Below are 27,234 nucleotides of genomic sequence, written 5' to 3'. Positions count from 1 at the left end.
TTGTCAGAGAGCAGTTAAGGGTCAATGACATTGCTGTGGGTCCGGAATCACAAGTAGGCCAGATCAGGCTTGAAGGACAATAGTGAACCAGATGGGTTGCATAGAATCGTCATAGAATCCCTGCAGGGCAGAAGGAGGCCATTCAGCCCATCGAGTCCGCACCAACCCTCTAAAAGAGCACCCTACCCAGGCCCACTCCCCCACAATCCCACCTCGGGGCAATTTAGCATGGCCAATCCACCTGACTTACATATCTTTGGACCGAGACTAACTATATTCCAGATTTATTTTACTTATTTAATTCAAGTTCAAGGGCAGCACGGTAGCACAGTGGTTAGCACATTTGCTCCACAGCTCCAGGGTCCCAGGTTCGATTCCTGGCTTGGCTCACTGTCTGTGCGGAGTCTGCACGTTCTCCCCGTGTCTGCGTGGGTTTCCTTCGGATGCTCCGGTTTCCTCCCACAGTCCAAAGATGTGCAGGTTAGGTGGATTGGCCACGCTAAATTGTCCTTAGTGTCCAAAAAGGTTGTGGGGTTACTGGGTTACGGGGATAGGGTGGAGGTGTGGGCTTGGGTGGGGTGCTCTTTCCAGGGGCCAGTGCAGATTCGATGGGCCGAATGGCCTCCTTCAGCACTGCAAATTCTATGATATAAGTTGGGATTTAAACCGGTTGGATGGCAAAACAGCGCAGCCACCGGAAGGCTGGACAGGAGTGACACAAAACACACACAGCCAGGGCCAGTCACACAAAAGCAAGAGGAAATGCTTCTGCTCGATCGGTGACGTTTCACCAGAACTCATCCAATGATCAATCGACAGCCTGAAACATCTGTCTCCCACCATTGCTGTCTAAGCTACTAAGTGAATTCCAGCTTTTATTACTGAATAGATGCGATATTGTGAATGGTATATTATGTGAACACAAGGAGAAAAATCTTTTGTTGCAACTCCTGTAAGTTCCATTGAAGGCGAAGATGCCATGTAGCTGAATCATAAAGACCACATGGACGAGCCGTAGAAGCAAAGGTTGCCTCAGACAATGCAATGATCCCAAACCTTCAGGAGACAAAGAACAATGGAAAAGATAATCATTGTGCTGTCGTACATGTTCAAAGTCGACAATAAAGAATTTCTAAATTTTACACCACTTCAGCTCAATAAGTACGTTCTAAAATTCAAATCCCAGGCGGATCTTTCAATAACAAACCATTGCCTAATGCTAACTGGGAAGAGCTCTTACAGATTACACTGCTGGGCCAATCTCATTTGAAACCTACATCCATAGCAGAATATTGCACTCTGATTAAATCCCTCCACCACCACAACAACAACTTACATTTTTATAGCACAACTGGAGTAATTATCAAACAAAATCTGATGCTGAGGTGCACAGAGAGCAGGCAACCAAAGGCTCAGTCAAAGAAGTTCTAAAGTTCATCAGATATCGGAGCAGAATTAGGGCATTCAGCCCATCGGGTCTGTTCTGCCATTCTATCATGGCTGATATGTTCCTCGTCTGCTACCTACAATGCTACAGGGCAAGAGCAGGATTGCGAAATCAGCCAGAGCACCTCCTCCCTAGAACACATGACCTCGGAGCAAGGGTAGGCAAAGTGATCATGGCTGATCCCATCCTGGCCTCAACTCCACCACCCTGTCCGTTCTCCATTACCCTTCAACCCATTACCAATTAAAAATCTGTCTAACTCCTCCTTAAATTTACTCACTGTCCCAGCATCCACCGCACTCTGGGCTAGCAAATTCCACAACCCTTTGGGAGAAGTAGTTTCTCCTCAACTCGGATTTAAATTTGCTACCTCTTATTCTAAGATCATGACCCCTCATTTTAGAATGCCCTACAAAGGAAGCATCTGCCCCACGTCTACTCTATCCATAGCTTTATGCAGGTAGTTCTGAAGGAGCGTCCTGGAGCAGAAGAGAGAGTCGGAGGGGTTGAGGAGGTAGTTCCAGAGTTGCAGGTTGAAGCAGCTGAAGGCACAACGGCCCGTGATGAAGCAACAGAAATCAGGAATGCTCAAAAAGGGGGCAGCATGGTAGCGCAGTGGGTTAGCACTGGTCAAGGTCCCAGGTTCGATCCCGGCTCTGGGTCACTGTCCGTGTGGAGTTTGCACATTCTCCCCGTGTTTGCGTGGGTTTCACCCCCACAACCCAAAGATGTGCAGGGTAGGTGGATTGGCCATGTTAAATTGCCCCTTAAAATCGAAAAAATTAATTGGGTACTCTAAATTTATATTTAAAAAATGGAATGCTCAAAAAGGCCCGAACTGGAGGAGCAGGGAGATCTCAGAGTTGTAAGGTTGGCGGAGGATACAGAGAGAGGGAGCAGCAAGCGGGAGGGAGTTGGAAACATGGGCAGGGATCTTTTTCACCATGAGGGGAGACTGGGGCCCTCTAGTCCACTTAACATGCAGGGTCACGATGGAGTTGGGCCATGAAACCAGTTTGGAGATTTATTCCAACGACTCACATAAAATTGGAACAAATGGACTGTTTTGTTGTAAAGTGTGAGGGACTACAAATGATCAATTCTCACATATTGGGGGAGAGTCTCCGAGCCCCACGCCGGGCCGGGGAATTGGCTCAACCACACCACGACGCCGACGCACGATTGTCCGAGGTGCGGAGAACCGGCACCAGTTGCGCCGGTGTGTTTGGCGGGGTGACCAGCGCTGGAATCGGGCAGGCCGCCGATTCCCCGGTTCGGATGGGCCGATCGGCCACGTCGATACGACAGGGTCCCGCTGGCGCCGTTCATCCCTGGTTGCTGCCGTCGGGAACTCTGTGCAAACGGTCGGGGGCGGGGGGGGGCTCTTTCACTGGGGGTGGTTGGGGGGGGGGGCTCCAATGGGGTCTGGCCCACGATCGGGGCCCAGCGATTGGCAGGCCAGCCTCTCCCCCCCTCGGGCCTACTTTGTGGTGCGGCCAGCCCCTGAACACCGACCCCATTTTCCATGTTGAGTCGGGGCCGGCGCGCTAAAGAAGTTCCCCGCACACGCACAGGTTGGCACAGCCCAACTGCGCATGTGGGGGTTGGCGCAGCGCACATTTGGCGCCGCAAAAGGAGGCTGGAGTGGCGTGAACCGCTTCAGCGCCATGTTGGGGGCCAGAATCGGTCGTACCTGGGCCCGGTTCGTGCCATCGTGAAACACGATGGCGTTCACGACGACACGAACACTTGGGCTCCATACTGGAGAATCGCCCACCATTGTTTTGGTCCTGGGTTACACTTTCCTCTGTGGTTACAGCCCACACTCCAGTTTATCGAACCATGTTAAAAAGGTGTCAATTTTTGCAAATCGGTGCTGATCACTGCATGGAAAGTGAGAGAGATTTTCCACCGAATATACGGAAACGTTGAACGGAAAACACTTACTGGATTACTAAGGGAGTTTGTAGAAAGAGTGCATAAACAACAGGTCAGCTACCTCGCAAGAGACACACATATAACTCGAAGGGGCAACCCAGGAAATGTTAAAAATGCACAACACATCCAAGATAAACAAATGTCATTTTTAAGAGAAGAGAACGATTATATACATGATTCAGGAATTTACACCAGATTTGATATTTATAGTTAAGCTCAGCTGCAGAGTTGGGTGATTGACATAACACAAATTTTTCTGAAGCTACTAATAAATTAGAAAAATAATACGCAAGTCTCCCTCAAAGCTCTGTGTACAATCAGTCCACATGGAGAGGCGCAAAGTGGGAACCAGACTTCCTGAACTGGAACTATCTGGTTGCACTCAGAGTTGAACGACTCCCATGGTTCAGGTTTGAATAGCATCTGGCTCACAGTGTTTTTGATAGAAAGCAGAGGTTGAACGAAGCGGGGGCTAGTCGTCAGGAAAGGTATGCATGAGTGGGCGGTGGGGTGGCACCACGGGCTGCACTGCTGCCTCACAGCAGGAGGGACCCGGGTTCGAATCCTGCCTTGGGTGACTGTGCGGAGGCTGCACGTTCTCCCCGCGTCTGCGTGAGTTTCTCCGGGTGTTCTGGTTTCCTCCCAACAATCCAAAGATGTGCAGGTTAGTTGGGGTTACGGGGAGGGCAGGGAAATGGGCCAAGGCAGGGGTCTCTTTCAAAAGGGTCGGTACAGACTCGATAGGCCGAATGGTCTCCATCTGCAATGTAGAGATTCTATGGAGTGTCCTCAAAACACTTTGAGAAAACAGGACCCATCTGGACATCATGTCCAGTTAGTTGATTATAGTTAGTTTTGCGGGAATATAGCCAGAATTATTTTTTTTGCAGCTGCCATCAAGAAATACAGCCACATTTGTGCAGTGGTCCTTCCCCTGATATGGCGGAGTCATCGTAGGCGGAAGGATATGTTGATCGGGTGAGATGAGGAGGGTGAGAGGAGGTTTGTGTGGAGCAGAAACCCCAGCACACACCAGTTGGACGGAAGGTGAGCTGCTGTGCCGTGAATGCTTTGCAATATTTTTTGGAGACCAAGTAAATCAGATCACATGGGATTTGAGGACATTTGCTACTATTTCGCAATCCAAAAGCTCCAATCTCTCCATTTTTTTCTGAGGAAATTACAAATCAGTGCCCTGAAAGCCACTTAAAGCAGCTTATAAAGCAGCAATCTTATCTCCTGGTTCACACTATCATTATTTTCTGCATGGGTTATACAGCAAGTGGCATTCACCAAATAATCTCGACTGGCTGTCATGTTAATGTGCTGGTAACTGGAAGCATGTCAAGGATACAACACCAACACCACCACCATATTAAAATAAGAGTAATTATGACGACAGTCGCTGTCAGGTTTTGTCAATCACAGTGCAAGTTCTCAGCTTTCTGCAGCAAAGACAGGTGAGGGACACAACACACACACACACACAGACACAGTGAGAGACACAGCGCACACACACACATACAGTGAGGGACACAACACACACACACACACACACAGTGAGAGACACAACATACATAGACACAGTGAGGGACACAACACACACACAGTGAGGGACACAATACACACACACAGACAGTGAGAGACACAAAATACACACACAGACACACACAGACACAGTGAGGGACACAATACACACACAGACACAGTGAGGGACACAACACACACACACACAGACAGTGAGAGACACAAAATACACACACAGACACACACAGACACAGTGAGGGACACAATACACACACAGACACAGTGAGAGACACAACATACACACACACGGACACAGTGAGAGACACAACATACACACACACAGACACAGTGAGGGACACAACACACACAGACACAGACAGTGAGAGACACAAAATACACACACAGACACACACAGACACAGTGAGGGACACAATACACACACAGACACAGTGAGGGACACAACATACACACACACGGACACAGTGAGAGACACAACATACACACACACAGACACAGTGAGGGACACAACACACACACACAGACACAGTGAGGGACACAACATATACACACACACACACACACAGACACAGACACAGTGAGGGACACAACACACACACAGTGAGGGACACAATACACACACACAGACAGTGAGAGACACAAAATACACACACAGACACACACAGACACAGTGAGGGACACAATACACACACAGACACAGTGAGGGACACAACACACACACACACAGACAGTGAGAGACACAAAATACACACACAGACACACACAGACACAGTGAGGGACACAATACACACACAGACACAGTGAGAGACACAACATACACACACACGGACACAGTGAGAGACACAACATACACACACACAGACACAGTGAGGGACACAATACACACATACACAGACACAGTGAGGGACACAACACACACACACAGACACAGTGAGGGACACAACACACACACGCACACAGACACAGTGAGGGACACAACACACACACACACAGACACAGTGAGGGACACAACACACACACACACACAGACACAGTGAGAGACACAATACACACATACACACACACAGACACAGTGAGAGACACAATACACACATACACACACACAGACACACACACAGACACAGTGAGGGACACAATACACACACACACACAGACACAGTGAGGGACACAACACACACACACAGACACAGTGAGGGACACAACACACACAGACACAGTGAGAGACACAATACACACATACACACACACAGACACAGTGAGAGACACAATACACACATACACACACACACACACACACACACAGACACAGTGAGGGACACAACACACACACACAGACACAGTGAGGGACACAACACACACAGACACAGTGAGAGACACAATACACACATACACACACACAGACACACACACAGACACAGTGAGAGACACAATACACACATACACACACACAGACACACACACAGACACAGTGAGGGACACAATACACACACAGACACAGTGAGAGACACAATACACACACACACACAGACACAGTGAGGGACACAACACACACACACACAGACACAGTGAGAGACACAATACACACACACACACACAGACACAGTGAGGGACACAACACACACACACACAGACACAGTGAGGGACACAATACACACACAGACACAGTGAGGGACACAACACACACACACACAGTGAGGGACACAACACACACACACACACAGACACAGTGAGAGACACAACACACACAGACACAGACACAGTGAGGGACACAACACACACACACAGACACAGTGAGGGACACAACACACAGACACACAGTGAGGGACACAATACACACACACACACAGACACAGTGAGGGACACAACACACACACACACAGACACAGTGAGGGACACAACACACACACACAGACACAGTGAGGGACACAATACACACACACACACAGACACAGTGAGGGACACAACACACACACACAGACACAGTGAGGGACACAATACACACACACACACACACACACACACACACAGACACAGTGAGGGACACAATACACACACAGACACAGTGAGGGACACAATACACACACACACAGACACAGTGAGGGACACAATACACACACACACACACACACACACACACAGACACAGTGAGGGACACAATACACACACAGACACAGTGAGGGACACAATACACACACACACAGACACAGTGAGGGACACAATACACACACAGACACAGTGAGGGACACAATACACACACAGACACAGTGAGGGACACAATACACACACAGACAGACACACAGACACAGTGAGGGACACAATACACACACAGACAGACACACAGACACAGTGAGGGACACAATACACACACACACAGACACACAGACACAGTGAGGGACACAATACACACACAGACACAGTGAGGGACACAATACACACACAGACACAGTGAGGGACACAATACACACACAGACACAGTGAGGGACACAATACACACACAGACAGACACACAGACACAGTGAGGGACACAATACACACACAGACAGACACACAGACACAGTGAGGGACACAATACACACACAGACACAGTGAGGGACACAATACACACACAGACAGACACACAGACACAGTGAGGGACACAATACACACACAGACACAGTGAGGGACACAATACGCACACAGACACAGTGAGGGACACAATACACACACAGACACAGTGAGGGACACAATACGCACACAGACACAGTGAGGGACACAATACACACACAGACACAGTGAGGGACACAATACACACACAGACAGACACACAGACACAGTGAGGGACACAATACACACACAGACACAGTGAGGGACACAATACGCACACAGACACAGTGAGGGACACAATACACACACAGACACAGTGAGGGACACAATACACACACAGACACAGTGAGGGACACAATACACACACAGACAGACAGTGAGAGACACAAAATACACACACAGACACACACAGACACAGTGAGGGACACAATACACACACAGACAGACACACAGACACAGTGAGGGACACAACACACACACACAGACACAGTGAGGGACACAACACACACACACACAGACACACAGACACAGTGAGGGACACAATACACACACACAGACACAGACACAGTGAGGGACACAATACACACACACAGACACACAGACACAGTGAGGGACACAACACACACACACACAGACACACAGACACAGTGAGGGACACAATACACACACACAGACACAGTGAGGGACACAATACACACACACAGACACACAGACACAGTGAGGGACACAATACACACACACACAGACACAGTGAGGGACACAATACACACACACAGACACAGTGAGGGACACAATACACACACACAGACACACAGACACAGTGAGGGACACAACACACACACACACAGACACAGTGAGGGACACAATACACACACACAGACACAGTGAGGGACACAATACACACACACAGACACACAGACACAGTGAGGGACACAATACACACACACAGACACACAGACACAGTGAGGGACACAATACACACACACAGACACACAGACACAGTGAGGGACACAACACACACACACAGACACACAGACACAGTGAGGGACACAATACACACACACACAGACACAGTGAGGGACACAATACACACACACAGACACACAGACACAGTGAGGGACACAATACACACACACAGACACACAGACACAGTGAGGGACACAATACACACACACAGACACACAGACACAGTGAGGGACACAACACACACACACACAGACACACAGACACAGTGAGGGACACAACACACACACACACAGACACACAGACACAGTGAGAGACACAACACACACAGACACAGTGAGGGACACAACACACACACGCACACACACACACACAGTGAGGGACACAACACACACACAGACACACACACACACACACAGTGAGGGACACAACACACACACACACACAGACACAGACACAGTGAGGGACACAACACACACACACACACAGACACAGTGAGGGGCACAACACACACACACACACAGACACAGACACAGAGAGGGACACAACACACACAGACACAGTGAGGGACACAACATACACACACGGACACACAAACACAGTGAGGGACACAACACACAGACACACAGTGAGGGACACAACAGGCACACACACAGTGAGGGACAAAACACAGTGAGGGACTCAACTGACACACACAGTGAGGAACTCAACACCAACACAAAAATGGGTTCTCTTGTGCCCTCACAACCTCTGAAAGTGGCATTTGATGCACATTTTACCTATAACATTCAGTCATGGGTCAAGGGTTATTTAACGTCCACGTTGCATAGCAACCAAGAGGAATTTCAATCAGGGTGTGATGGCGTCACTCCAGAGTGGGGCTTCGTACTGGATGGTCGCAAAAGAATATCTCCACCTGACAGATACGGGCACTCCCTGCTGGTTCTGTTATGAGCAGTATGGGTTCTGGGGCCAAGGCAGGTAGATGGATTCAAGATGCCAATTAGTCATGATGTAAATGAATTGCAGAAGAGCTTCAAAGGACTGAGACACCTCCTCCAATCCCTAATGTTATCCATTCAAATGAAGGCATGGCATGCACCACAATAAAGGAACGGATAGATATTGGAGGAATCTACAACAACAGACATTTGGGCAGGAGCTTGGTGACATTGCAGTTTACTAACAGTCTCGGCAACTTTGTGTGAAACATTACGGTGTGGTTCGTTTTATCATTTGCACAGATCAGTAACTTCACGCACCCCCGAGAGGGAAGAGGCAAATGAGGTGAACCAGGATGGGGGCACCAACCACAACAAAGAACTTCAGAGCAGTCGGGGAAAATGCCTCCGACAATGAGTTAAGTGAGGAGCTTAGCTTGCACCGAACCCTGAACAATGTCCTCTTTCACTCTCCGTATTAAACTGACCATTTGAAATAAATGCAGCTGAATATACCACAGCAATCTCAAGCAGCTCTGGCATCAGGTAACGTGTCACATTTCTACGCATTAACTCCCAATACATTTATAGCGCAAGTTTCCATTTATTTTTAAACAGAGTCTTCTCTCTCTCATCTGTCAAACAGCTGTTGCCTTCTTGCTCCCTAACAAGAAGCTACCCTCTTTTCTCAACTCTGCCCCAAGATGCATTCTGGGGGCCCAACAACCAGTGAATGGACACGGGCAACCAAGCGAAGTTAAACCCATCTTCCCTCTCAGATAGAGGCACCATCTCAAAGGAGAGCAGGAGTGTTCTTTCTCCAGCACCCCGGCCTGCATTTCCCCCCCCTCAATCCCCACCGCGATACAGAGGGACCTGGTTCTTTCTTTCCTTTGGGATCTTGCTGTGCACAAATCGGCTGCCATATCTCCCACATCACGACAGTCACTACGCTTCAAAAGTATTTCATTGGCTGACAAGTGCTTTTGAAAGCCAGTGGTCGTGTAAGGTTATGCCTGCCCTTTGTTTTTTACAAGAGGATGGAGTGGGCAGTACGGTGGAGCAGTGGGTTAGCCCTGTTGCCTCACGGCGCCGAGGTCCCAGGTTCAATCCCGGCTCTGGGTCACTGTCCGCGTGGAGTTTGCACATTCTCCCCGTGTCTGCGTGGGTTTCGCCCCCACAACCCAAAGATGTGCCGGCTAGGTGGATTGGCCATGCTAAATTGCCGCTTAATTGGGAAATAAAAAGAATTGGGTAGTTTTCATTTATTTTTAAAAAGGCAGTGGGAGCAGAGTTTTTGAATATTTTTAAGGTGGGGGACATAGATTGTTGAAAAGCAAGGGGGAAAGGTGAAAGGTTACTCGAGGCAGGCAGGAATGTGGAGTTAAGGTTACAATCAAATCAGCCATTGTCTGAGTAAACAGTGGTGCAGGCTCTGAAGGCCGTGACCTATCTCCAATTCCTATATATGGAATGATTTGTAATGATTTATGGAAAGTGGGCTAAGGATTCTAGGGATCTGTGGAAATTTTAAGGAAAATCAGTTCAATTATTCTTGCCTCATGCATTATTTTAAATGCGCTGAAATCATTTTAACGAAACATTTAATCAGTCAGATTTTTGTCATGTTAACCTTTTTCTTTTTCGTCGTTAATTATTCATTTATGCACTTTTTTTTTAGGAAACAGGCAAGGGACCTGCAATTAATTCCCGAATGACCAAGCAAACCGGCCATTTTTGTGTGCCATGGTAGTCATACCCAAGGGTTGACAAATGAAACCTTTGCCCAAATTGTTTGTCTCCTTAGTTTTACTGATCAAATATAGCCTGGTCTTTCCTTAACAAAATAAGGAAACAATTCTGTGCTGCACTGTTCTAATTCTATGTTAATATGCCATCCCCAAATTAAATCGGAAAACCAAAGCACAAAATAAAAGAAACTTAGAAGTAAACAATACTGTCACCTGTGACCAGCGGCCAATGAAGGCCTCAGACTTACTGACAGGCATCGCGCTCTCCATCACCAGGGCAACCTGGGCGTGGACGAGGCTGCGGAAGACAGTCTTGAGTGACCTCTCCCCCGCTTTTGGCCAATCGTCCGCAATCCAAGTAAGACGTGGCTTTTTCAATACGTGCGCTAAAATGTCACGCGGGACTGTGCTTGTCCTGGTGAAACGTCCAAGCACCAATAATTACTTCAACCCCACAGGGAGTTATACTTAGTATTCCAAATTCTGGGTTTGCTTTCACAACCTCAGGGTGTCCCAGAGCGATTTACAGCCGACGAAATGCCTTTGAAACGTAGTCAAACGCAGGGAAACGCAGCAGCCAATTTTGCAGATAGCGAGCAAGCTCCCTCAGACATCAATGCAATAAATGACGAGTGGTGTTGATTAATCGATCCGAGTGTGCCGCAAAAAACAGATTCAAAATGATTCAAAGTTCAGATAAGTAAACTAAAAACTAACTTTGGTCTTCAGCTCTGTAGTTGGCATTTCCAAGACCTGACGAACCATAGAATCCCTACAGTGCAGAAGGAGGCCATTTGGCCCATCGGATCTGCACCAACCCTCCGGAAGCGCACCCTACCTAGGCCTCTGCCCCCACCCTACCCCTGTAACCCCACCTAGCCTTTTTGGACACTAAGGAGCAATTTTAGCATTGCAAATCCACCTAACATGCACACCTTTGGACTGTGGGAGGAAACCGAGGCACCCGGAGGAAACCCACGCAGACACGGGGAGAACGTGCAAACTCCACACAGACAGTAACCCAAGGCAGGAATCGAACCAGGGACCCTGGTGCTGTGAGGTAGCAGTGCTAACCACTGTGCCGCACCTTGGGACTCTTGAAATCTTGGGCCTGTCGCGCATTCTCAGGCGGGCAGAGATCCACGCACGTAGTTTAGATGTTCTATGTTGGTCAGGCCCATGGGACTTGGAGCTGAATACAACGATCATGTGTTCCAGCACAACAAACACAAACTCACAAAGCACGCAAAAGCCCTTGGAGAAGCAAGAAAGATGGGAGGAGGCAATAAAAACAAGAGAGAGGGCAGGGAGAAGTTAAAACCGAACTTCCTAGTAAGGGAAGTGGACAGAGAAAATTGGAGGTGTGCCTCAAAATTTCTTTTATAATATATAGGTGTGCCGTGACAGATTTGGGAACCACTGGCCTAGATTATGGGCTCAAGTCTCGGGAATACATCGGGTTGAACCCATGACCTTCGAACTGAGGCGAGAGTGCGCTGCTTATCCACTGAGCCAATCACAGAGCCGATAAAACACACACTATTTAGCAAAATCAGAACCACACTTAATGTTAAAAAAACATGTTATTTTCCTGGCTCTGAAACACACCAACTACAGAGAGGATTGAAGTGGATGTGCTACAGTTTCAAGTGCTCTGGTACAGAGAATACCTTTGCCATCCAATTAGATAATCAACGTCTCTCTCATTAACCTTGGCATTCAGCTTCAGTACAGGAGCCAACAAATGAAAAACGATATTTATAATTACATCAATTTATTCAGTCACCCCATTGTCTCGGTGAAGTACCTTAGGTGATGCTCGACTAAGCTGCACAGGAGAGGGAGGTCAGAAGGGTTAACCTCTTGTCCATGCAGAATATCATCACATGGGCTCACCAGGGATTGGTTAAACACCTTGGGGGTTCGTTAATTAAGACTCATCACATGAGAATACTTATAGAAAGTTTGGAGTTATCAGCAGAGAGCTCACAGGTCAAAGTGAAACGGAGACTAGATCACATGACCAACATTCCCTCCAGTGATGGCACGCTGCTGTCCCTTCAAAGCATGTTACAACAGCCATTGTCGTAAAGTAGATAACCCTGCAGCCAATTTGCTCACAGGAAGCTCCCACCAAACAATGTGATAACAGCCACATGATCCATTTTCAAAATGTTGCTTGAGGGATAAATATTGGCCAAGATTTTTGTGCTCATGCCCTGGAGTGAGACTTGAACCCGAAACCTTGTGCTGAATTCTCCGTCGTCAGGTTTTTCCATTTTGCCGGCAGTCCGGGAAAACCCCATTGACTGGCTGGTGAAACGGAGAATCCCGACGGTATGACGCACCAGGGTGCGGTGGGATGGAGAAGCACGCCCCCTGGTGTTTCAGAGGTGAGAGTTTTACAAACTGGGCCAAAGCCGACAGCCTCGGCCAGCACGTGGACTGGTTATTCGTCTAATAGGTGCAACCAATACCTTTGCTTTGGTTAGAACTGGTTTATTCCGGATTCTCATTTCTGGCTTGGTGCTCCTCACCATAGACTCGATCATAGACTCCTCACAGTGCAGAAGGAGGCCATTCGGTCCATCGAGTCTGCACTGACTCTCTGAAAGAGCACCCTAACATAAGCCCAATCCCCCTTCCTCTCCCTGTAACCCCACCAAAGGGCAATTTAGTACATCCAATCCACCTATCTTTGGACTGTGGCAGGAAGCCGGAGCACCTGGAGAAAACCCATGCACACACAGGAAGAATGTGCAAACAGACAGTGACCAGAGGTCGCAATCGAACCCGGGTCCCTAGTGCTGTGAGGCTGCAATGCTAACCATTGTGCCACTGTGATGAATACAGGATTTTAGATATATTGGATTATAAACATTTGGCAATTTAAGGATTAAAAGACTGGGATAGAGAGTGTGTTTGACTGTAGTAATCATGTTGTTTAAAATAAATTTAGAGTACCCAATACATTTTTTCAAATTAAGGGGCAATTTAGCGTGACCAATCCACCTACCCCGCACATCTTTGGGTTGTGGGGATGAAACCCACGCAAACACGGGGAGAATGTGCAAACTCCACACGGACAGTGACCCAGGGCCGGGATCGAACCTGGGACCTCAGTACCGTGAGGCAGCAATGGTAACCACTGCGTCACCCTGCTGCCCTAGTAATCATGCTTTTAAAAGAAACTGGTTTTGCAAGACCCGAAAGCTTTTAGTCATCAGTGGTAAAATTGATCAGAACCAACGGCCTGGGTTCTAGTACGCTGTTCTTACAAGGGGGAGTTCCTGGGGAGTTCATTTGTTTTCAGCTCGGGGAGATTATGTCCTTGCTGGGTGGAGCTAAGGCATTCTGACATTTTGAGAAAGCTTTTGAGCTGAGTTGGAATCTGGCTAACATGAAGAGTCCACAATTAAGTTATTTTGCTCTCACAGGAGGACAGTTAAAAACAATTAATAGTATTTAAAGCAGTACAGGCTTGTCAGATAACAAGGGGAAGCTGAAACAAACCAGTTGAAACAGCTTTTTGAAGACATCCAGAGCCTACAGGGGTTCGAACAGGAGTCAAATCTGTTCTGGAAAGCAAGTATTACTCTGCGATTGGGATATAGAATGAGTGGAGATCTGTATGTTTTCTTCTTGTTGTTTACTTGGGAATAGAGATAGTAATTAAGAGTATTGTATTTACTGTATTGAATAGTATTGTTTAAGGGGTAATTGGAAGCTATTTTCTGGCATGGGGTTAAAGAGTTTAATATTGTGTCAATAATAAAGTTTTGTTGTAAAATACTAAATACCTATTTCTTTGTGCAGTCACTCCTCGAGCAAATAATTCTTTCCGCAAAGTCTTACAAAATAAATTGACATGTTGGGGGGTTTGGTCCAGTATCCTAGCCACTGTTGGGGTCTGGATTGGGATTGTAATATCATGCCTAAAGTTACACCCATGACCAAAAACAGTTCTGTGTTTCTCCATCCTAGCACCCAATGAAAATGCTACATTATCTTTTTCTTAAAATCAGGAGTGGGAAGGTGATGCAGTTATTGATCTAAATCCATTCCGTTAACAGGCGCTGTCTCCTTCCTGGTTTGCAAAGCTTATTAGTGCAGCCACCGCATTTAAGTTAGATTGGCTGATAATTGTCTTGCTCAAGCACGATGCTTGGCACCTTCCCAATTAATGCGCTCCAAGGTTTCCATGCTAATTGGCACCGAGAGTGTTCAGGCCGTCAAGGCCAAGCAGGCTACAAGTATAACGCATAATGCGAGAAGATTCTGGGAGGTAGAAAAATAAAACAAAAGTGCTCAAAAGAGGATGAGAGGCTCGAATCAGAAAATATCGCAAAATCTTTGCCTTCCGTATAAACTCTGCTTCTCAGAGGCTCGCGATCGCATGGAATGGGTCGAGGCAAAAATCATTGGTGAATTGAATGGGGAAACAAACAAGCACCTGAGGAAGAAGGGGAAACATTTGCAAATGATTTGTTTTGTTTTTCTGGCAACTTCCGTGGCTACTTTTTCAGTTACTAGCCCAAAATAACTACCAAGTGTATTCAATTGAGGGGAGCGGGGAACAGAGCTTAGCAGTACGTTCCTGGCCTCGTAATCCAGAGTTCTTGGCTAAAGAACTGGACGCCCAAGTTCAAACCTCACCCCAACTTGGGAAATTAAATTCAATCAATTAAATACATCCGGACTTTAAAAAAATAATAATAATGAGTGATGGTGACTGTGAAATTGGAGTTAAAAACCCATCTGGTTCACTAACGTTCTTCGGGGAAGGAAATCGGCCGCCCTTGCCCTATACGTGACTCCAGAACCAAGCCATCTAGGGAAGGGCAATAAATGCTGGCCTTGCCAGCGACGGCTGAGTCCCGCGCTTGATTGAAAAGAACTTGAACTTCGCTGAAAAAAGACACTCGTTGTCAAAGCTTTAAATCTTGCACTCATCAAGCCAAACGCAAAAATGCCAAATTTCAAACGATCGCAATTTAGCGTGGCCAATCCACCTAGCCTGCACATCTTTGGGTTGTGGGGGTGAGACCCACGCAGACATGGAGAAAATGTGCAAAATCCACATGGACAGTGACCCGGGGCCGGGATCAAACCTGGGACCTCTGTGCCATGAGGCAGCAGTGCTAACCACTGCGCCGCCATGCTGCCCGCAATGCCCAAATCATGATAATTAATTTCATGATTTCTGGATGACCTTTCTCTAAACCACTGAAGTCGTTACAATGTTGGGGCTTTGACTTATTTTTCTCTGGCTCAACGTCCCATTATCTGTGCCGTGGCTCAATTGTAAATCTTCTTTGATGACACTCCATGGGATTGCGTTAGAAAGTACCACATAAATTGTGGGTCAACACCATTTTGTCCAATATTGAGAGGTTGTGTACAGTGTGCAGTCCCATTCTTCTGCACACAAAACTTCAGCTGGGCTTGTAAAACTGGCCTCTCTGTCTTGCTGACCGTTTCCACTTGCTGTCTGGGGCACAGTTCTGTCTCTTGTTCTGCCTGATGCTTACAAACCACCGGGGGACACATTCCGCAGCGTCACACCGAACGCCCATTACTGGGGATCGCGACAAATCAACCTGAACGGTTCCTTTCAAATGTTAAGCAAAGAATGTGGGAAAGAATAAATGAATATATCAGGGCAATTCTCAAACCTACAGGGAAAAGGGACACCGATAAATTTGCTTCTCCAGAAGAAAAACAACAGTAGAGTAAGCAGCGAATGGATTATTTAAAGCTTGTTTACCAAACGTCAAGGGGATAAAATAACGTTTATGATTTATTTTTTTCTCCACTGTCCCTATCTTCTGCGTTGGACAATTACAAAAGAAATAAAGGCCGACTCAAGGGAACGAATACACTAAAAAGCACAACAAGGAAAAAATAAGTTGCACATAAACACCGTGAGACTGGCTGGGAAATGCCAATTAGAAAGCAGGCATTATTCTCACTGGGAACAAGGGGACGTTTGACAAGGCAGATATCATTTGATGTTCAGAGAAAGTCTTTATGTGAGATGGAAGGCCAAATTGTAGTAATTAAAGGAAATCTCCAACTTCCTCCACCACCACCCCCCCCCCCCCCCCCCACCCCACCAATAAAATAGCTTCTGCGTACTGAAGAAGCTCCAATATCTACTTCCCAGCACCAATTGATTGTTAGACTTTGAATGCATTTTCTACCCAGCCTCTGGAGGGGGGGGGGGGGGGGGGGGGGGGGAGAGGGAAAGTTATGCTGATGGAATATTTTTTCACAGACAATCCACATTACACCATCATCGGGTAGCTTGTTAATACTGAGCAAAAATATACAGAAAGCCGGAAATATCAACTCAGGAGGGCTTTTTTTAAAATTAGGTTTTCTTAAAAATAAATCTCTGGCTTAGCAATGAAACAGAAGAATGTTGCTCAATAGATACGCAAATTACAGGCCCAACTCCTAGATCTGCAGGGCTACAAACAGACAGAAGGAGAAATGTTGGATCTATTGGATAGCTCTTTCAAAGAGCTAGTACAGGCAAATGGGCTGAATGGCCTCCTTCGCTTTTGCATCATTGTACGGTTCTGCATCGAGGGGATTGGGGGGGGATTGGGAAAGTGGGGGCAGCAGCAAGATACTTGACCACTATCAGCAAAAGTCAAACCCCGTTTATCATTTGTGTCACGGAAAGGAAAGATTCTAATGAATTCTCCCCGTGAGCTGGCTGTGGGGCGATTGTCTGATTTACATTAAATGGTCATTTGGAACTTTAAAATCCCGCTGATGGCACCCCTGGTGCCGTTCTCTCCAGTGACGCCACATGTGTGATGGTTACTTTGTACACTGCGAAGCATCGAAAACACCAACACTGTAACCAGCAGGAGAGATTTTGTAGTTCCTTCTTCCATCCCAGTGTTAAATGGTTGATTTTAAATGTAGGGGCTGTTTAGCACAGGGCTAAATTGCTGGCTTTGAAACCAGACCAAGCAGGCCAGCAGCACGGTTCGATTCCCGTAACAGCCTCCCCGAACAGGTGCCGGAATGTGGCGACTAGGGGCTTTTCACAGTAACTTCATTTGAAGCCTACTCGTGACAGTAAGCGATTTTCATTTGAAGGGCAAAGGCCATTCACGATAACACATTGAATCTAACTGATGTTCTCTACGTGACTTCATAAACTCCTCACTGTGTCAATCAACAGCTCTCACGAAGGCTCCCAAATAGTTTTGACGCAGCTTTGACCCCTCCCTCATGCAAACCAACGAGGCCTGGCAGACCTCGCCAGGAGGAGAAGACAAAACCGAAAGACAAGTTGGACTCTTCAGCTCTCCGACTGAGGGGCAGCACGGTGGCGCAGTGGTTAGCACTGGGACTACGGTGAGGACTCAATCTCGGCCCTGGGTCACTGCCCATGTGGAGTTTGCACATTCTCCCCATGTCTGCGTGGGTTTCACCCTCGCAACCCAAAGATGTGCAGGTTAGGTGGATTGGCCACGCTAAATTGCCCCTTGATTGGAAACAAAAATAATTGGGCACTCTAAATTGTCAACAAAAAAAAAGCTCTCCGACTTAGGACCATAGAACTCTTACAGTGTAGAAGGAGGCCATTCGGCCCATCGAGTCTGTGCTACCTCTCTGAAAGATCACCCTGCCTAGGTCCATTCCCCAACCGTATCCCCGTAACCCTACTTAACCGTCACATCTTTGGACAGTCATGGCAATTGATCATGGCCAATTCACCTCGCCTGCACATCTTTGGGCTTGATGATCCTGAAGCCTGGAACCTGAATCAGCAACACAGTGGATAATTGTATACAGTCACTTGCAATGTCATGTAGCAAATTCAGGGTTACCAGCTGATTGGATGCATTATTTGTCATATGACTTGCTGACTCCTCCCCCACATGCCAATTCATGCATATTCCGCCATTCCAACTCAACTAATTGATACCTCATAGATTACATAAATTGCACATTGTTTAAAGTACCCCATTGCTCCAACTGATTAAAAAAAATCAGCATTGGCCAATTGGCGTTGATCATTTATGCAATATTTTCAAATCTAGAACCTGTCAAAAGCACAAAGCACAAGCAATCCAAATCTTCACATCCGCACTATTCAAACATTCGATCAGTATTAATCCACTATCAGCTCAAATGTATATGCACCAGGGTTGATGTCTGAGCTCTGTACAAGCTTGCAGTAAACGGACAACAGCACAAACTTGAGGTCAAATGTTCATCTCATCACCACGAAGGACAGCAACAACGATTGGAGCCAATAAAAAGCCTCAATACGCCTTGCAGTGATAGACATCAAAAGCGGGATGACTAAATTCAGCACAATCAGGTTCGAATACATTCAAGAACTCTGTTCATGAAGATCTATGTGTAGCGTTTCACTGTGCCGTGAGTTCAATGCGAAGATAATATACGCAAAGATACATACTGGCACTAGCTTTCTGTCGGCAAAATGTAGGCTCCTCAGGCAGCACCGTCCAAACCCACAACCCCTGCCACCCAGATGAAAAGGGTAGCAGACACAGGGGAACACCACCTCCTCAGGGTATCAGAGTATCAGGGGGCTGGTACACTGGGTCGAAGGATAGAAAAAGCAACTCAAGGGGCTGTTCCTTATCTTCTGCTGCCCAGACCCCGAGCTGTGAAATCCCCTGCCTAAACTCCCCCTTGCTCCAAGACATTTTTGGTCACCTGTCCTAGTATCCCCTAAAGTGGCTCAATGGGAGATCTGGTTCTCCTATGAAGCACCTTGGGAGTGTTTACTACATTAAAAGGTGTTATATAGGGCCGCACGATGGCGCAGTGGTTAGCATTGGGACTACGGCGCTGAGGACCCGGGTTCGAATCCCAGCCCTGGGTCACTGTCCGTGTGGAGTGCACATTCTCCCCATGTCTGCATGGGTTTCACCCCCACAACCCAAAGGTGTGCAGATTAGTTGGATTTGCCACGCTAAATTGCCCCTTAACTGGAAAAAAAAAATTGGATACTCTAAATTTATTTTTTTTAAAGTGTTATATAAACTAAGTTGCTGTACCACCGGCATCCAACACTATGACTACAATATAGTAACTACACATTTTGTACCTGTCAGGTTTACAAGAATGGGCAGTGTACCGTTGAAATAAGTTGCACTCTATCAGGCTTGTTACTACACAAGATTCTGCTCGAATGTTAGGCTTGATTCATGGGAACTGTTAGCAGCTAGCGCAGTCTGCCTCCGCCCCTAGTTAATCCACAGTCCAGTAGCTCATTGTCATTGTTATCAAGTGTCTGCAAGTCAGACTTTCAGCATCAAGTCCTTTGTTTCATGGACACTGATCTAAACCATTGGGTACTGCGAGCTGGCTACTTGTGAAAAAAATGAAAAAATGAAAATCGCTTATTGTCACGAGTAGGCTTCAAATGAAGTTACTGTGAAAAGCTGCCCTGTGTGAAGTGAGTTCGGAGATCTGTCCAATAAATCAGCCCCAAACAGGTGTAGCGGTCTGCATCATTCACATTTCACCTCGACTCCACTGAACGTAACAAAGCAACAACGCATACACGGTAACAACAGCCCCTTCTGAAAGTACAGCAGCATGGCCGCATACCCAGAACCGTAAGACATAGGAGCAGAATTAGGCCACTCGGCCCATCGAGTCTGCTCTGCCGTTCAATTGTGGCTGATACTTTTCTCATCCTCAATCCCTGGGGATTAACTCCCCATAACCCCATATCCCCTTATTAATCAAGAACCTATCTGTCTCTGTCTTAAAGACACTCAGTGATTTGGCCTCCACAGCCTTCTGCGGAAAAGAGTTCCACAGATTCACCACCCTCTGGCTGAAGAAATTCCTCCTCATCTAGTTTTTTCTACAAGTGGAAACATCCTCTCCACGTCCACTCTATCCAGGCCTCTCAGTATCCTGTAAGTTTCAATAAGACCCCCCTCATCCTTCTAAACTCCAACAAGCACAGACCCAGAATCCTCATCCATTCCTCATACGACAAGCTGTTCATTCCAGGGATCATTCTTGTGAACCTCCTCTAGACCCTTTCCAGGCCCAGCACATCCTTCCTTAGATACGGAGCCCAAAACTGCTCACAATATTCCAAATGGGGTCTGACCAGAGCCTTATATAGACTCAGAAGGACATCCCTGGTCTTGTATTCTAGTCCCCTTGACATGAATACTAACATTGTATTTGTCTTCCTAACTGCCGACTGAACCTGCATGGTAACCTTCAGAGAATCGTGAACAAGGACTCCCAAAGTCCCTTTGTGCTTCTGATTTCTTAAGCATTTCTCCATTTAGAAAATAGTCTATGCCTAAATTCCTTCTTCCAAAGTGCATAATCTCAAACTTTTCCACATTGTATTTCATCTGCCACTTCATTGCCCACTCTCCTAGCTTGTCCAAGTCCTTCTGCAGCCCCCTTGCTTCCTCAATACTACCTGTCCCTCTACAGATCTTTGTATCATCTGCAAACTTAACAACAGTGCCTTCAGTTCCTTCTTCCAGATCATTAATGTATATTGTGAAAAGTTGGGGTCCCAGCACTGACCCCTGAGAAACTGTCAGCCATCGGAGCACCAGGAGGCCATTCGGCCCCACAGGCCATTCGGCCCCACAGGCCTGCTTTCTGCCAGTCATTTAGATCACGGCCAGCCTGTACTTGAACTCCATTCATCAGAGTTGTTTCAGTAACCCTTAATACCCTCGCTGAACACAAATCTACTCATCTCAGTCCTGAAAATTTTAATTGACCCCCCCCCGCCCCAAACCTCAGGTGCTTTGCAGGATTGGTGGTGGTGCGGGGGGGGGGGGGGGGGGGGGGGGGGGGGGGAACTGGAGAAGAGTTCCACCTCTCGACATAGCTTGAACATAGAACAGTACAGCACAGAACAGGTCCTTCAGCCCTCGATGTTGTGCCGAGCATTGTCCGAAACCAAGATCAAGCTATCCCACTCCCTGTCATTCTAGTATGCTCCATGTGCCTATCCAATAACCGCTTGAACATTCCTAAAGTGTCCGACTCCACTATCACAGCTGGCAGTCCATTCCACGCCCTAACCACTCTCTGAGTAAAGAGCCTACCACGGACATCCTTCCTATATCTCCAACCCTGAATCTTATAGTTATGCCCCCTTGTAACAGCTACATCCACCCGAGGAAATAGTCTCCGAACGTCCACTCTATCTATCCCCCTCATCATCTTCTAAACCTCTATTAAGTCGCCTCTCATCCTCCTCCGCTCCAAAGAGAAAAGCCCTAGCTCCCTCAACCTTTCCTTTCCTCATAAGACCTATCCTCCAAATCAGGCAGCATCCTGGTAAATCTACTTTGCACCCTTTCCAATGCTTCCACATCCTTCCTATAATGAGGTGACCAGAACTGCACACAATATTTCAAATGCAGTCTCCCCAGGGTCATGTATAGTTGCAGCATAACCCCACGGCTCTTAAACTCAAGCCCCCTGTTAATAAACGCTAACACACTATAAGCCTTCTTCACGGCTCTATCCACTTGAGTGGCAACCTTCAGAGATCTGCGGACATGAACCCCAAGATCTCTCTGTCCCTCCACATTCCTCAGAACCCTGCCGTTGACCCTGTAATCCGCATTCAAATTTTTCCTACCAAAATGAATCGCCTCACACTTATCAGGGTGCCTGCACAGTGTAAATAAATAGCTCTCAGGCTGATTTCCTGGAAGGCTGCACCTTCACACCTGGCATGCTGATCGACAATGCTCCACCCCCCCCCCACAACCAGCCTTTGGAAAACAAAAGGCGACCAGATGATAAAGGAAAGAGAGCTCGGGGATGTGGTGGTGAATCTGGGGTAGAAACCTGAGCTGGTAAAACAGAAAGTTACAAATCAAGTGCTGGCAAAGAATCTCCCAGCTCGTAATGAGTTAAATGCACATGAGGAATGCGGGGAGGCAGTCCAGTCTTGCCATGCAGTAGTCGCAATAAAGTCAGCAGTGCTGTCAGATCTCCCTGCATAGGGGCTGGTTTAGCTCACAGGGCTAAATAGCTGGCTTTTAAAGCAGGCCAGCAGCACGGTTCAATTCCCGTACCAGCCTCCCCGGACAGGCGCCGGAATGTGGCGACTAGGGGCTTTTCACAGTAACTTCATTTGAAGCCAACTTGTGACAATAAGCGATTTTCATTTCATTTTCATCAAGGGACAAAACAGGCAGTCCCTTCAGCAGCAACCGAACAGCACAGCTAGCTGACCCATGTCAGCCCGAACGAGGCACAGGGTCACCGACTGAAGCCATGAAGTGACCGACTGCAGATCAATGTGGAACAGGCAGGAAAAGAAATGGGGAAAAGCAATACACCCCCAATCTTTCACAGAGCACGTCCAAAAATAAATAAGCATCCCCCAAATGCCGTGCGTGCATTGTAACTCAGAAAGCAGCCCCTCAGGTCGACCCGACTTACCGTCCGTGCCAAGTATCAGTTGGGCAGATCACAGCCACACAAGCTCCCCCTTCCTCTCCCCAGAGCTCCGCTCAAGCTCATTTTCCAACCTCCTCCTCTTGGTGAATGAGCATCAAAGCCACAGCAAAGGCACAAAGAGAAAGTACATCCATTCCGTGAGAGCAGTAAAGGGGAGAGGGGGGGGGGGCGGTCAAGAGCCACCAGCCTCCACCTGGCCACGAGCAGGGAGGCACAGACAGACCCAGCAAGGTCTTTGCCAATTATCACTATTATTATTTTACACGCAGCTGCCGAGACCAGCTCGCGGAAAAAAAAAAGAGCTTATAAAACTGACACTAATCTCGCACATACCAACCACGTGAAGTCATCCTGTTGGATGGGGGGGGGATGGGGGAGGCGGGTTCTGACCCTTTAGACCCAGGCGACGCTACACTCTGGCAGCATGAATCAGCCACAACAATGTGTACGGCGAGCTTTACTACGCCCTGCTCCCCGCGCTAAACTGTGCAGCAGTCACATTTCTCACTGCACATTTGTTTTTGAGACATGCACAGGGACGTCTCTCCACACAGCGAGGCTTCAGCAAACACACACACACAGACACAGACACACACACACAGACACAGACACACACACACAGACACACACACACAGACACACACACAGACACACAACTGGAGCAAAGAATCTGTTCCTGTTTTTTCTTTTCAATTGCACCAAATTTCTGGTACCTGACTTTGTCAGGGGGTGAAGATTTTGTTTTTTGTGTGTTCACATATTTCTTGGGAAAACAGCCAACGTGGCTTGTCCCGTCGTTGTAAACACCACTCAGCATTCTGGCAGAGTCACAAACCTTTTATCTTTCAGCGAGACTAGCTGACACAAACAAACAGTTTTACTCCCCTCACTGCAAAGATGGCACACACACACACACACACACAGATACAGTCAGACACACAGACACCCAGATACACACACACAGATAGTCACACAGACACCCAGATACACACACAGATAGTCACACAGGCACCCAGATACACACACACACAGATAGTCAGACACACAGACACACACACACAGATAGTCACACAGACACCCAGATACACACACAGATAGTCACACAGGCACCCAGATACACACACACACAGATAGTCAGACACACAGACACACACACACAGATAGTCACACAGACACCCAGATACACATACAGATAGTCACACAGACACCCAGATACACACACACATATACAGTCAGACACACAGACACCCAGATGCACACACACACATACAGTCAGACACACAGATACACACACACAGATAGTCACACACACAGACACCCGGATACACACATACAGTCACACAGACACCCAGATACACACACACAGATAGTCACACAGACACCCAGATACACACACAGATAGTCACACAGGCACCCAGATACACACACACACACAGTCAGACACACAGACACACACACACAGATAGTCACACAGACACCCAGATACACACACAGATAGTCACACAGACACCCAGATACACACACACATATACAGTCAGACACACAGACACCCAGATGCACACACACACATACAGTCAGACACACAGACACCCAGATACACACACACACATACAGTCAGACACACAGACACCCAGATACACACACACAGATAGTCACACACACAGACACCCAGATACACACACACAGTCACACAGACACCCAGATACTCACACACAGACACCCAGATACACACACACACACATACAGTCAGACACACAGACACCCAGATACACACACACACATACAGTCAGACACACAGACACCCAGATACACACACACACACACACACAGTCAGACACACAGACACCCAGATACACACACACATACAGTCAGACACACAGACACCCAGATACACACACACAGACAGACACACAGACACCCAGATACACACACACACACATACAGTCAGACACACAGACACCCAGATACACACACACATACAGTCAGACACACAGACACCCAGATACACACACACACACATACAGTCAGACACACAGACACCCAGATACACACACACATACAGTCAGACACACAGACACCCAGATACACACACACAGACAGTCACACAGACACCCAGATACACACACACAGACAGTCACACAGACACCCAGATACACACACACACACATACAGTCAGACACACAGACACCCAGATACACACACACACACAGTCAGACACACAGACACCCAGATACACACACACACACACAGTCAGACACACAGACACCCAGATACACACACACACAGATAGTCACACAGACACCCAGATACACACACACACACACAGATAGTCACACAGACACCCAGATACACACACACACAGATAGTCAGACAGACACCCAGATACACACACACTGATAGTCAGACACACACACACAGATAGTCAGACAGACACCCAGATACACACACACTGATAGTCAGACACACACACACAGACACCCAGATACACACACACAGATGCAGTCAGACAGACACACACACACAGATAGTCAGACAGACACACACACAGACACCCAGATACACATACACACACAGATAGTCAGACAGACACACACACAGACACCCAGATACACATACACACACAGTCAGACAGACAGACACACACACAGACACCCATTTACACACACATAGACACACACACACACATGCAGTCAGACACACACACAGATAACCAGATACACACACACATAGACACACACACACCCAGACAAACACAACCCCCAGGCACACACACACAGATGCAGTCAGACAGACTCACACAGATACCCAGATACACACACAGAGACACACACACACACCCAGAGACACACACACACACACACCCAGACACATAGACGCACACAAACACACACACAGTCAGATACACACAGTCAGGCAGCCACACACCCAGACACACCACAACACACATAGACTCACACACCCAGACACAGACACACACAGTTTAATTCTGTTTGAAAGCAAATGACTGTGGATTCTGGCGTCTGAAACTCACTGAGATAGCCCTGCATGTTCTGTTTTTGTTGTGGAACTCTGTTTAGATGTTTTTTTTAAAATAGTTCCCATTAGCTCCTGGCCCTTCGATGTAAACTTCATTTCACTTTAAGCAAAGCCTGTGCTCAGGCTGATTTGCATGTTAATGGCTGGGGAGGAAGAGGCAGAAACACAAGCCAAAGTGATTTAACTGCAGGGCAGAGCGATGGTCTCCATCCACGACTGCTGATCAGAAGCAGCAGAACCGTTCTCGAGCCTCAACGAGCGATCAACAACCAAAAAAACCAAACAGGACAGACTGGTGGAACTGACTGGCAAACCTGTCATTAACTCGGAGAAGCAACTCCAGGCAAATCCTCTGAAGTATTCTGTTCCATTCCTGTTCCTCTTCCACCCCCGGTAATGCGAAGGGAGAGGAGGTGGTACTGACCAAATCCCTCAAAAATAAAACAAATAGCCAGCCGGTGAGTCTCCAAGGTGCAGGAGAATCTGTACTACTTCTCTGGGAGAAGAGGCTGCACTGGGTGTGTCAGGCCCTGTCTGTACCCTTCAGCTTCACTCTGAC

At 47.4% G+C, this 27,234-nt stretch overlaps 1 protein-coding gene across 3 annotated transcripts in view; it reads right to left on the bottom strand.

The window, feature by feature from the left end:
* The window catches only part of ndst2a (N-deacetylase/N-sulfotransferase (heparan glucosaminyl) 2a), a 544,670-nt gene that overhangs the window by 168,675 nt on the left and 348,761 nt on the right, over positions 1-27,234 (bottom strand). The window contains exon 1 of one of the 3 annotated variants that reach the window (XM_038782801.1): positions 23,622-23,907. The exons of the other annotated variants lie outside the window; for them this stretch is intronic. The gene's annotated coding sequence lies outside the window, so the exon portion shown is untranslated. Of the gene's footprint in view, positions 1-23,621; positions 23,908-27,234 lie in introns of those variants that run through there. 3 annotated transcript variants of the gene reach the window in all.

Source organism: Scyliorhinus canicula, chromosome 22, assembly GCF_902713615.1.
Source record: "Scyliorhinus canicula chromosome 22, sScyCan1.1, whole genome shotgun sequence".
Lineage (NCBI taxonomy): Eukaryota > Metazoa > Chordata > Chondrichthyes > Carcharhiniformes > Scyliorhinidae > Scyliorhinus > Scyliorhinus canicula.
Note: the sequence above shows the minus strand (reverse complement) of the source record. Positions and strands in the feature narration are given on the sequence as shown.